This window comes from Triticum urartu, chromosome 6A, assembly GCF_056163025.1.
Source record: "Triticum urartu cultivar PI428250 chromosome 6A, HENAU_Tu73, whole genome shotgun sequence".
In the NCBI taxonomy this organism is placed as follows: Eukaryota; Viridiplantae; Streptophyta; class Magnoliopsida; order Poales; family Poaceae; genus Triticum; species Triticum urartu.
In genome coordinates this window covers 524,748,855-524,762,022 of record NC_141878.1, presented here as the reverse complement: position 1 = coordinate 524,762,022, position 13,168 = coordinate 524,748,855, and positions in this window count along the sequence as shown.

Genomic DNA, 13,168 nt, shown 5'->3' with positions numbered 1-13,168 from the left:
ATGTATTGCTATAAAACTCTCGTTTAAGATTTTTTGCAGGAAAACTTCTCTCTAAATGGGAAGTCCCTTACGTTATCGAGGAGGTCTATCGTTCCGGTGCCATAAAATCAACAACTTCGAAGGCACAAATCCGAAGGTGGTGAACGGTCAAAGAATCTAACACTATATCTCGGGTTATCCTATAAATGTTGAAACCAATGTTATTGAAACCGTAACCCCGGAGGAGTACATAAAGGACACTTTCCGGAATGTTTCAGACTCCGAAAAGGAATAGGTATGTGGTATGGTAAGTAAACCGACTCCAAAACAGTTTTTAAGGCAATATTTCTCTCTTTTGGAATATTTAGAAAAATAGAAAAATAAGCAGCAGTCCGGAAAGGACACGAGGGCCCCACGAGGGTGGAGGGCGCGCCCTACCCCCTGGGCGCGCCCCCTACCTCGTGGGCACCTTGTGTGCTCTCCGGACTCTGTTTTCTTAGAGGACACGTATTTTGGTCGGTAAAAATTCATTATATAACCTCCCGGGGGTTTTGACTCCCGTATCACGCAAAATTCTCTTATTTTTGTTTTGAGCTGTCCTGCTGTAGACAGAGCAACATGTCGTCCTAGGATTCGGAAGGAGAAAGCTATGTGGATGATTACCTCGCAGATCCTAAGGTCTATGGGGATGTGGAGCACTGTGGTTGGACTACGGAAGAAGAAGAGGACTATGAACCCAAGGGAAAGGAGGAGACGAGCTCAGATGAAGATGAAGTCCCACTACCTCAACCTGGGGACATGCATGTGGAGTTCAAAAAGTCAAGCCTCCCGGATAGGGTAAAGAAACCTAAGATCGAGTTTATCCCTTTCCGCCTCTTGCAGGAGAACAAGCAGGAACTATGCAAAAAGATACTGAGCTTGGAGCAGGAGATCGAGGACCTAAGGGACAAAAATTCTATCCTCAAATGCAAATTAAGGAAGAAGCCCACGCCATCAACAAAATCACCACCGTCTCCTTCAACAAAGAAGGATTGAGTATCTGGTATGGGCACTCCACTTGGCAACTGCCAAGCTTGGGGGAGTGCCCCGGTATCGTATCACCACCACTTTTATCTTTACCGTTTTTCTTAGTTCGATCCTTTTGGTAATATCTTGATCTAGTAGAATAAAAGTTCTTAGTATGATCTAGTTGTGAGTTTTGCTTTATTATCCTTCTATGTAATCGAGTCCGTGAGCTATATAATAAAGATTAGTGTTGATTCAAGGGCTTGATTATTTTTGCCATGATCCCAAGTGAATAAAAGAAAAGAGAAAGACATAAAAAGAAACAAAGAGATCATGTGACTCTCATGGAGAGTAATGAGCTCACATAGAAAGAGTATGATGAATAAAAGTTGTTGAGAGTTGACAAACATAGTTTTGGTCATCGTTGCAATTAATAGGAAGTAATAAAGAAAGAGAGGTCTTCACATATAAATATACTATCTTGGACATATTTTATGATTGTGAGCACTCATTAAAATATGACATGCTAAAGAGTTGACATTGGACAAGGAAGACAACATAATGGTTTATGTTTTCTTACATCTGAGATAAATTATATTGTCTTGGATCCTCCAACATGTTGAGCTTGCCTTTCCCCCTCATGCTAGCCAAATTCATTGCACCAAGTAGAGATACTACTTGTGCTTCCAAACACCCTTAAACCAGTTTTGCCATGAGAGTCCACCATACCTACCTATGGATTGAGTAAGATCCGTCAAGTAAGTTTTCATAGGTGCAAGCAATAAAAATTGCTCTCTAAATATGTATGATTGATTAGTGTGGAAGAAATAAGCTTTATACAATCGTGTGATATGGAAGTAATAAAAGCGACAGACTGCATAATAAAGGTCCATATCACAAGTGGCAATATAAAGTGACGTTCTTTCGCATTAGGATTTCGTGCATCCCACCATAAAAGCGCATGACAACCTCTGCTTCCCTTTGCGAAGGGCCTATCTTTTACTTTCATCTCCTATACTGCAAAAGAGTCAAGGTGATCTTCACCCTTCCTTTTTACATTTTATCCTTTGGCAAGCACAATATGTTGGAAAGATCCTGGTATATATGGCTAATTGGATGTGGGTTTTCATGAACTATTACTATTGACATTACCCTTGCGGTAAAACGTTGGGAGGCAAAACTATAAGCCTCTATCTTTCTCTATGCCCGATTAAAACTCCATACCCATAAGTATTGTGTGAGTGTCAGCAATTGTGAAAGACTATATGATAGTTGAGTATGTGGACTTGTTGAAAAGCTCTTATACATTGACTCTTTCCTATTTTATGATAAATTGCAATTGCTTCAATGACTGAGATTATAGTTTGTTAGTTTTCAATGAAGTTTACATTTCATACTTGATATTGTGATTGAATTATTACTCTAGCATAAGATATCATATGACAAGAATTATATAAGTTGCTGCTCTAAGAATGATCATGATGCCCTCATGTCCGTATTTTATTTTTATCGACACCTTCATCTCTAAACATGTGGACATATTTTTTGATTTCGGCTTTTCGCTTGAGGACAAGCGAGGTCTAAGCTTGGGGGAGTTGATACGTCCATTTTGCATCATGCTTTTGTATCAATATTTATTGCATTATGGGTTGTTATTACACATTATGTCACAATACTTATGCCTATTCTCTCTTATTTTACAAGGTTTACATAAAGAGGGGGAATGCCGAGGGCTAGGATTCTGGCTGGAAAAGGAGCAAATATTAGAGACCTATTCTGCACAGCTCCAAAAGTCCCGAAACTTCACGGGTGATGTTTTCCAAATATATAAAAAACATTGAGCGCAAGAACTTCACCAGGGGGGCACACCCTGCCCACGAGGGTGGGGGCGCGCCCTACCCCCTGGGCGCGCCCCTACCTCGTGGCCCCCCTGGTGGCCCTCCGGTGACCATCTTCTGCTATATGGACTCTTTCAATGGAAAAAAATCATAAGACATCTTCTCAGACGAAACTCCACCGCCACGAGGCGAAACCTTGGAGGAGCCAATCTAGGGTTCTGGCGGGGCTGTTCTGCCGGGGAAACTTCCCTCCCGGAGGGGGAAATCATCACCATCGTCACCACCAACGCTCCTCTCATCGGGAGAGGGAAATCTCCATCAACATCTTCATCAACACCATCTCATCTCAAAACCCTAGTTCATCTCTTGTATCCAATTCTTGTCTCCAAGTCCGGGATTGGTGCTAGTAGGTTGCTAGAAGTGTTAATTACTCCTTGTAGTTGATGCTAGTTGGTTTAATTGGTGGAAGATCATATGTTCAGATCCTATATGCACATTAATACCCCTCTGATTATGAACATGTTTATGCTTTGTGAGTAGTTACTTTTGTTCCTGAGGACATGGGAGAAGTCTTGCTATTAGTAGTCATGTGAATTTGGTATTCGTTCGATATTTTGATGAGATGTATGTTGTCTCTCCTCTAGTGGTGTTATGTGAACGTCGACTACATGACACTTCACCATTAATTGGGCCTAGAGGAAGGCATTGGGAAGTAATAAGTAGATGATGGGTTTCTAGAGTGACAGAAGCTTAAACCCTAGTTTATGCGTTGCTTCATAAGGGGCTGATTTGGATCCATATGTTTCATGCTATGGTTAGGTTTACCTTAATACTTTTGTTGTATTTGCAGATGCTTGCAATAGAGGTTAATCATAAGTGGGATGCTTGTCCAAGTAAGGGCAGCACCCAAGCACCGGTCCACCCACATACCAAATTATCAAAGTATCGAACGTGAATCATATGAGCGTGATGAAAACTAGCTTGACGATATTCCCATGTGTCCTCGGGAGCACTTTACATCATATAAGAGTTTGTCTAGGCTTGTCCTTTGCTACAAAAGGATTGGGCCACCTTGCTGCACTTTATTTATTTTTGTTACTTGTTGCTCATTACAAATTATCCCATCACAAAACTATCTGTTACCACTTATTTCAGTACTTGTAGAGAATACCTTGCTGGAAACCGCTTATCATTTCCTTTTGCTCCTCGTTGGGTTCGACACTCTTACTTATCGAAAGGACTACCATAGATTTCCTATACTTGTGGGTCATCATCGTGCTTGCTAGCTAAGCCACAGACTGGGCTCTAACAATGATCATGAGGGGCATCCCTCACACCTGTACGACGTGTCCAGTCTCGGCCCAATTGCCTACTCCAGTTAGGTAAGGTCATCATCTGTTGGGGAACATAGTAATTTCAAAAAAATTCCTACGCACACGCAAGATCTGTTGGGGATCGTTGCAGAAATTTAAAATTTTCTTCGCATCACCAAGATCAATCTATGGAGAGACTAGCAACGAGAGAGAGGGGAGTGTATCTTCATACCCTTGAAGATCACGAAACGGAAGCGTTACAAGAATGCGGATGAAGGAGTCGTACACGAAGCGATTCAGATCACGGCCGTATCCGATCTAAGCACCGAACAACGGTGCCTCCGCGTTCAACACACATGCAGCCCGGTGACATCTCCCGCGCCTTGATCCAGCAAGGGGAGAGGGAGAGGTTGGGGAAGACTCTGTCCAGCAGTAGCACGACGGCGTGGTGGTGGTGGAGGAGCGTGGCACTTCAGCAGGGCTTCGCCAAGCAATGCAAGAGACTAGGGTTTCCTCCTTCTCCCCTTCCTTGCGCCTTGGGCCTCTTGTGGGAGGCACACCAGCCCACCTAGGGGCTGGTCCCTTCCCACACTTGGCCCATGCAAGCCTCCGGGGCTGGTGGCCCCTCCCGGTGGACCCCCGAAACCTTCCGGTGGTCCCGGTACGTTACCGATAACGCCCAAAACACTTCCGGTGTCCAAAACGGGACTTCCCATATATATAAATCTTTACCTCCGGACCATTCTGGAACTCCTCATGACGTCCGGGATCTCATCCGGGACTCCGAACAACATTCGGTAACCACGTACATCTATTCCCTATAACCCTAGCATCATCGAACCTTATGTGTGTAGACCCTATGGGTTCGGGAACTATGCAGACATGACCGAGACATCTCTCCGGTCAATAACCAACAACGGGATCTGGATACCCATGTTGGCTCCCACATGTTCCACGATGATCTCATCGGATGAACCACGATGTCAAGGATTCAATCAATCCCGTATACGATTCCCTTTGTCTACCGGTATAGCACTTGCCTGAGATTCGATCATCGGTATACCGATACCTTGTTCAATCTCGTTACGACAAGTCCCTTTACTCGTTCTGTAACACATCATTCTGTGACCAACCCCTTAGTCACATTGAGCTCATTACGATGATGTCTTACCGAGTGGCCCCAGAGATATCTCTCCGTTATACGGAGTGACAAATCCCAGTCTCGATTCGTGCCAACCCAACAGATACTTTCGGGGATACTCGTAGTGTACCTTTATAGCCACCTAGTTACGTTGTGACATTTGGCACACCCAAAGTACTCCTACGGTATCTGGGAGTTACACAATCTCATGATCTAAGAAAAGGATACTTGACATTGGAAAAGCTTTAGCATACAAACTACATGATCTTGTGCTAGGCTTAGGATTGGGTCTTGTCCATCACATCATTATCCTAATGATTTGATCCCGTTATCAACGACATCCAATGTCCATGGTCAGGAAACCGTAACCATCTATTGATCAACGAGCTAGTCAACTAGAGGCTCACTAGGGACATGTTGTGGTCTATGTATTCACACATGTATTACGATTTCCGGATAACACAATTATAGCATGAACAATAGACAATTATCATGAACAAGGAAATATAATAATAACTATTTTATTATTGTCTCTAGGGCATATTTCCAACAGTCTCCCACTTGCACTAGAGTCAATAATCTAGTTACATTGTGATGAATCGAACACCCATAGCGTTCTGGTGTTGATCATGTTTTGCTCGTGGAAGGGGTTTACTCAACGGATCTGCGACATTCATGTCCGTATGCACTTTACAAATATCTATGTCTCCATTTTGAACATTTTCACGAATGGAGTTGAAGCGGCGCTTGATATGCCTGGTCTTCTTGTGAAACCTGGGCTCCTTGGCAAGGGCAATGGTTCCAGTGTTGTCACAGAAGAGAGTCATCGAGCCCGACGCATTGGGAATAACTCCTAGGTCGGTAATGAACTCCTTCATCCAGATTGCTTCATGTGCTGCCTGCGAGACTGCACCAGCTGACTGCCCCACCAATCAAAATATACACGTATCCGGTTTGTGACTTGGAGTCATCCAGATCCGTGTCGAAGCTAGCATCGACGTAACCCTTTACGACGAGCTCTTCGTCACCTCCATAAACAAGAAACATGTCCTTAGTCCTTTTTAGGTACTTCAGGATATTCTTGACCGTTGTCAAGTGTTCCATGCTGGGATTACTTTGGTACCTTCCTACCAAACTTACGACAAGGTTTACATCAGGTCTGGTACACAACATGGCATACATAATAGACCCTATGACCGAGGCATAGGGGATGACACTCATCTTTTCTCTATCTTCTGCCGTGGTCGGGTATTGAGCCGTGCTCAATCTCACACCTTGCAATACAGGCAAGAACCCCTTCTTGGATTGATCCATATTGAACTTCTTCAATATCTTGTCAAGGTATGTGCTTTGTGAAAGACCAATGAGGCGTCTCGATCTATCTCTATATATCTTGATGCCTAATATATAAGCATCTTCTCCAAGGTCCTTCATTGAAAAACACTTATTCAAGTAGGCCTTTATGCTTTCCAAGAGTTCTATATCATTTCCCATCAATAGTATGTCATCCACATATAATATGAGAAATGCCACAAAGCTCCCACTCACTTTCTTGTAAACACAGGCTTCTCGATAAATCTGTGTAAACCCAAACGCTTTGATCATCTCATCAAAGCGAATGTTCCAACTCCGAGATGCTTGCATCAGCCCATAGATTGAGCGTTGGAGCTTGCATACCTTTTCAGCATTCTTAGGATCGACAAAACCTTCCGGCTGCATCATATACAATTCTTCCTTAAGGAAACCATTAAGGAATGCCGTTTTGACATCCATTTGCCATATTTCATAATCATAGAATGCGGAAATTGCTAACATGATTCGAACGGACTTCAGCTTCGCTATGAGTGAGAAGGTCTCATCATAGTCAACCCCTTGAACTTGTCGATAACCCTTAGCGACAAGCCGAGCTTTATAGATGGTCACATTGCCATCCCGTCTGTCTTCTTCTTAAAGACCCATTTATTTTCTATGGCTCGCCGATCATCGGGCAAGTCAGTCAAAGTCCATACTTCGTATTCATACATGGATCCTATCTCGGATTTCATGGCTTCAAGCCATTTGTTGGAATTCGGGCCCGCCATCACTTGTTCATAGTTCGAAGGTTCACCGTTGTCTAACAACATGATTTCTAGGACAGGGTTGCCGTACCACTCTAGTGTGGAACGTGTCCTTGTGGACCTATGAAGTTTAGTGGCAACTTGATCCGAAGTTCCTTGATCATCATTAACTCCCTCTCTAGTCGGTGCAGGCACCACAAAAACATTTTCTTGAGCTGCGCTACTTTCCGGTTCAAGAGGCAGTACCTCATCAAGTTCTACTTTCCTCCCACTTACTTCTTTCGAGAGAAACTCTTTCTCCAAAAAGGATCCATTCTTGGCAACAAAGATCTTGCCTTCGGATCTGAGGTAGAAGGTATACCCAATAGTTTCCTTAGGGTATGCTATGAAGACGCATTTTTCCGACTTGGGTTCGAGCTTTTCAGGTTGAAGTTTCTTGACATAAGCATCGCATCCCCAAACTTTCAGAAACAACAACGTAGGTTTCTTCCCAAACCATAATTCATACGGCGTCGTCTCAACGGATTTCGACGGAGCCCTATTTAAAGTGAATGCAGCAATCTCTAAAGCATAACCCCAAAATGATAGCGGTAGATCGGTAAGAGACATCATAGATCGCACCATATCCAATAGAGTGCGATTACAACGTTCGGACACACCATTACGCTGAGGTGTTCCAGGCGGCGTGAGTTGTGAAACAATTCCACATTTCCTTAAGTGCGTGCCAAATTCGTGACTCAAATATTCTCCCCCACGATCTAATCGCAAGAACTTTATTTTCCTGTCACGTTGATTCTCTACCTCATTCTGAAATTCCTTGAACTTTTCAAAGGTCTCAGACTTGTGTTTCATTAAGTAGACACACCCATATCTGCTCAAGTCATCAGTGAGGGTGAGAACATAACGATAGCCACCGCGAGCCTCAACGCTCATTGGACCGCACACATTGGTATGTATGATTTCCAATAAGTTGGTTGCTCGCTCCATTGTTCCGGAGAACGGAGTCTTGGTCATTTTGCCCATGAGGCATGGTTCGCATGTGTCAAATGATTCATAATCAAGAGACTCCAAAAGCCCATCTGCATGGAGTTTCTTCATGCGTTTGACACCAATGTGACCAAGGCGGCAGTGCCACAAGTATGTGGGACTATCATTATCAACCTTACACTTCTTGGTATTCACACTATGAATATGTGTATTATCACGTTCGATATTAAACAAGAAAAAACCATTGACCAGCGGGGCATGACCATAAAACATATCTCTCATATAAATGGAACAACCATTATTCTCGGATTTAAATGAGTAGCCATCTCGCATTAAATGAGATCCAAATACAATGTTCATGCTCAAAGCTGGTACTAAATAACAATTATTGAGGTTTAAAACTAATTCCGTAGGTAAATATAGAGGCAGCGTGCCGACGATGATCGCATCGACCTTGGAACCATTCCCGACGCGCATCGTCACCTCGTCCTTCGCCAGTCTCCACTTATTCCGTTGCTCCTGTTTTGAGTTACAAATATGAGCAACCGCACCGGTATCAAATACCTAGGAGCTACTATGAGCGCTGGTTAGGTACACATCAATAACATGTATATCACATATACCTTTGGTATTGCCGGCCTTCTTATCCGATAAGTACTTGGGGCAGTTCCGCTTCCAATGACCGTTTCCCTTGCAATAAAAGCACTCAGTCTCAGGCTTGGGTCCATTATTTGGCTTCTTCCCGGCAGCTTGCTTACCGGGCGCGGCAACTCCCTTGCCGTCCTTCTTGAAGTTATTTTTACCCTTGCCTTTATTGAACTTAGTGGTTTTATTCACCATCAACACTTGATGTTCCTTTTTGATCTCCACCTTCGCTGATTTCAGCATTGAATATACCTCAGGAATGGTCTTTTCCATCCCCTGCATATTGAAGTTCATCACAAAGCTCTTGTAGCTAGGTGGAAGCGACTGAAGGATTCTGTCAACGACCGCATCATCTGGGAGATTGACTCCCAGCTGAGACAAGCGGTTGTGCAACCCAGACATCTTGAGTATGTGCTCGCTGATAGAACTATTCTCCTCCATCTTACAACTGTATAACTTGTCGGAGACTTCATATCTCTCGACTTGGGCATGAGGTTGGAAAACCATTTTCAGCTCTTGGAATATCTCATACGCTCCGTGCCGCTCAAAACGCTTTCGGAGCCCGGGTTCTAAGCTGTAAAGCATGCCGCACTGAACCAGGGAGTAATCATCACTACGCGACTGCCAGACGTTCATAACGTCTTGAGTTGCTAGGAAAATGGGGGCTTCACCTAGCGGTGCTTCAAGGACATATGCTTTCTTGGCAGCTATGAGGATACTCATCAGGTTACGGACCCAACCCGTGTAGTTGCTACCATCGTCTTTCAGCTTGGTTTTCTCTAGGAACGCGTTGAAGTTGAGGGCAACATTAGCGTGGGTCATTTGATCTACAAGACATATTGCAAAGTTTTTAGACTATGTTCATGATAATTAAGTTCATCTAATCAAATTATTTAATGAACTCCCACTCAGATAGACATCCCTCTAGTCATCTAAGTGATACATGATCAGAGTCAACTAGGCCGTGTCCGATCATCACGTGAGACGGACTAGTCATCATCGGTGAACATCTTCATGTTGATCGTATCTTCTATACGACTCATGTCCGACCTTTCGGTCTTCCGTGTTCCGAGGCCATGTCTGTACATGCTAGGCTCGTCAAGTCAACCTAAGTGTATTGCGTGTGTAAATCTGGCTTACACCCATTGTATGCGAGCGTTAGAACCTATCACACCTGATCATCACGTGGTGCTTCGGAACAACGGACCTTAGCAACGGTGCACAGTTAGGGGGAACACTTTCTTGAAATTATTGCGAGGGATCATCTTATTTAAGCTACCGTTGTTCTAAGCAAATAAGATGTAAAAACATGATAAACATCACACGCAATCAAATAGTGACATGATATGGCCAATATCATTTTGCTCCTTTTGATCTCCATCTTCGGGGCGCCATGATCATCATCGTCACCGGCATGACACCATGACCTCCATCATCATGATATCCATCATCGTGTCTTCATGAAGTTGTCTCGCCAACTATTACTTCTACCACTATGGCTAACGGTTAGCGATAAAGTAAAGTAATTACATGATGTTTATGTTGACACGCAGGTCATAAATAAATTAAGACAACTCCTATGGCTCCTGCCGGTTGTCATACTCATCGACATGAAAGTCGTGATTCCTATTACAAGAACATGATCAATCTCACACATCACATATATCATTCATCACATCCTTTTGGCCATATCACATCACCCGGCATATGCTGCAAGAACAAGTTAGACGTCCTCTAATTGTTGTTGCAAGTTTTTACGTGGCTGCTATAGGTTTCTAGCAAGAACGTTTCTTACGTACGCCAAAACCACAACGTGATATGCCAATTTCTATTTACCCTTCATAAGGACCCTTTTCATCGAATCCGATCCGACTAAAGTGGGAGAGACAGACACCCGCTAGCCACCTTATGCAACTAGTGCATGTCAGTCGGTGGAACCAGTCTCACGTAAGAGTACGTGTAAGGTCGGTCCAGGCCGCTTCATCCCACGATGCCGCCGAATCAAGATAATACTAGTAACGACAAGTTAATTGACAAAATTGATGCCCACAACAACTTGTGTTCTACTCGTGCATAGAAACTATGCATAGACCTAGCTCATGATGCCACTGTTGGGGATCGTTGTAGAAATTAAAAAATTTCTACGCATCACCAAGATCAATCTATGGAGAGACTAGCAACGAGAGAGAGGGGAGTGTATCTTCATACCCTTGAAGATCGCGAAACGAAAGCGTTACAAGAACGCGGATGAAGGAGTCGTACATGAAGCGATTCAGATCGCGGCCAAATCCGATCTAAGCACCGAACAATGGTGCCTCCGCGTTCAACACACGTGCAGCCCGACGATGTCTTCCGCGCCTTGATCCAGCAAGGGGAGAGGGAGAGGTTGGGGAAGACTCCGTCCATCAGCAGCACGACGGCGTGGTGGTGGTGGAGGAGCGTGGCACTCCAGCAGGGCTTCGCCAAGCACTGCGAGAGACGAGGAGGGAGAGGGGTTGTAGCGACCAGACCTCAAACGGTCCAATCTCTGTGCTCAGGTGTCATCCCTGGATCAGTAATGCTGACACCGCACAGTACTTGAAGGATTTATAATAGAGTAGTAATCACACACTTATTACATCGAGTGTCTCAAAAGAGAACTTATTACAATAAATATGGCTTAAGGCCATCTAATAACGATAACAGCGAAAGGCTTGGAAGATAAGTGATCCCATCAACTCCAACGGCATCACTGAGTATAGAACCACGACCTAAAAGGCACCTTACTCGTCGTCTGAAAAGTCTGCAACATGAACGTTGCAGCCCGAAACGGGTCAGCACATGGAATATGCTGGCAATGTAACACATAGAGAGCAATGAAAGAAATAAGACTATACTATATGCATATTTGGCTGGTGGAAAGCTCTATGGTTATAGTTTTGCGTAAAGCCAATTTTTCCCTACTTCAAAGGAATAAATTTTATTTAACTATCATGGTGGTTGTCAAACATTGAGAGTGTAGACACCCTCTCAATCCCAATTGAACATCATCATTAAAAACCCAGCAAATTAATTAGAGTAACATGATGAGATTCACATGATAATCCAAGTACTAGATACTCAAGTTGTCCATAACTGGGGACACGGCTAACCATGATTAGTTTATACACTCTGCAGAGGTTTGCGCACTTTTCCCCACAAGACTCGATCTCCTCCATTGGGATTCTCGCACTACATGATGTTTGAGAAACGGATGACCAAGACATAGTCTTTCAGAAGCGCTAGCACTTTACAATCGGGTAGACCGTTACACCTATTTTCCCCTACATCTGCTAGTCTACCATTGTAAGAGTTCGCACAACTTAGTCAACTATGCTAGAGCCCATAGTAGCTTGTGGCTGCACACGGAAGTTTCTAGTATGAATAATCTCATGATCCCTTTGAGCCTGGGTGGCGGTCGAAAAGAAAAACAGGCAATCGCTGGAATACCCAGGTGCCTCAATCCACCCAGATGTGTATTTAAGTTGCCACCTTAGATAAACCATTAACTTAACAAACTCACATCTGTATGGATTTCACTCACCCAATCCACGTCTACTAGCATAGCATGGCATAATAAGCAAACGCAGAAGTAACTCCCAAAGGTTTGATAATAAACTGGTAATAGGTACTACCTCAACTACTTCCCAAAGCCACAATTTAATTAGATCCTAATCATGCAAAGTGTGAGGGTTGATCTAATGCAATAAAAACTGGGTAACAGGAAGTATGATCAAAGTGTTACTTGCCTTGCTGATGATCCGCAAAACCTAGCGATTCGAAGTAGCAAGTGGCGCACTCCAGGTATTCTTGGCTCGGGCGGCGGCGGTTGGTGCGGGGCGGCGGCTCCTGGCGGCGGCGGCGGCAGCGGCGTGCGGCGGCCCGGGCGGCGGCTGGCGGCGTGGGGTGCGGCGGCGGGCTTCAGGGCTCCAGGGGGGCTCCGGTGGGGTTATAAAGGGAGGGGGCGGCCATGGCTTGGGGAGGGGGTCGGCGGCGGCGTCCCCGGCTCGGACTCCCGAGTCCGGCGGCGGCACGGCGTAGGAGGCGGCGGCTCCTGGCGGGCCGGCCTGGCTCGGCTGGGCCTTTGGCCCAGTCGGGTGCAGGTCTCTTTTTTTTAAATAAATTTCGCTGAAACTAAGAAAAATTCTAGAAAAATAAATAAAAATCTAAAAATACCAATACAAA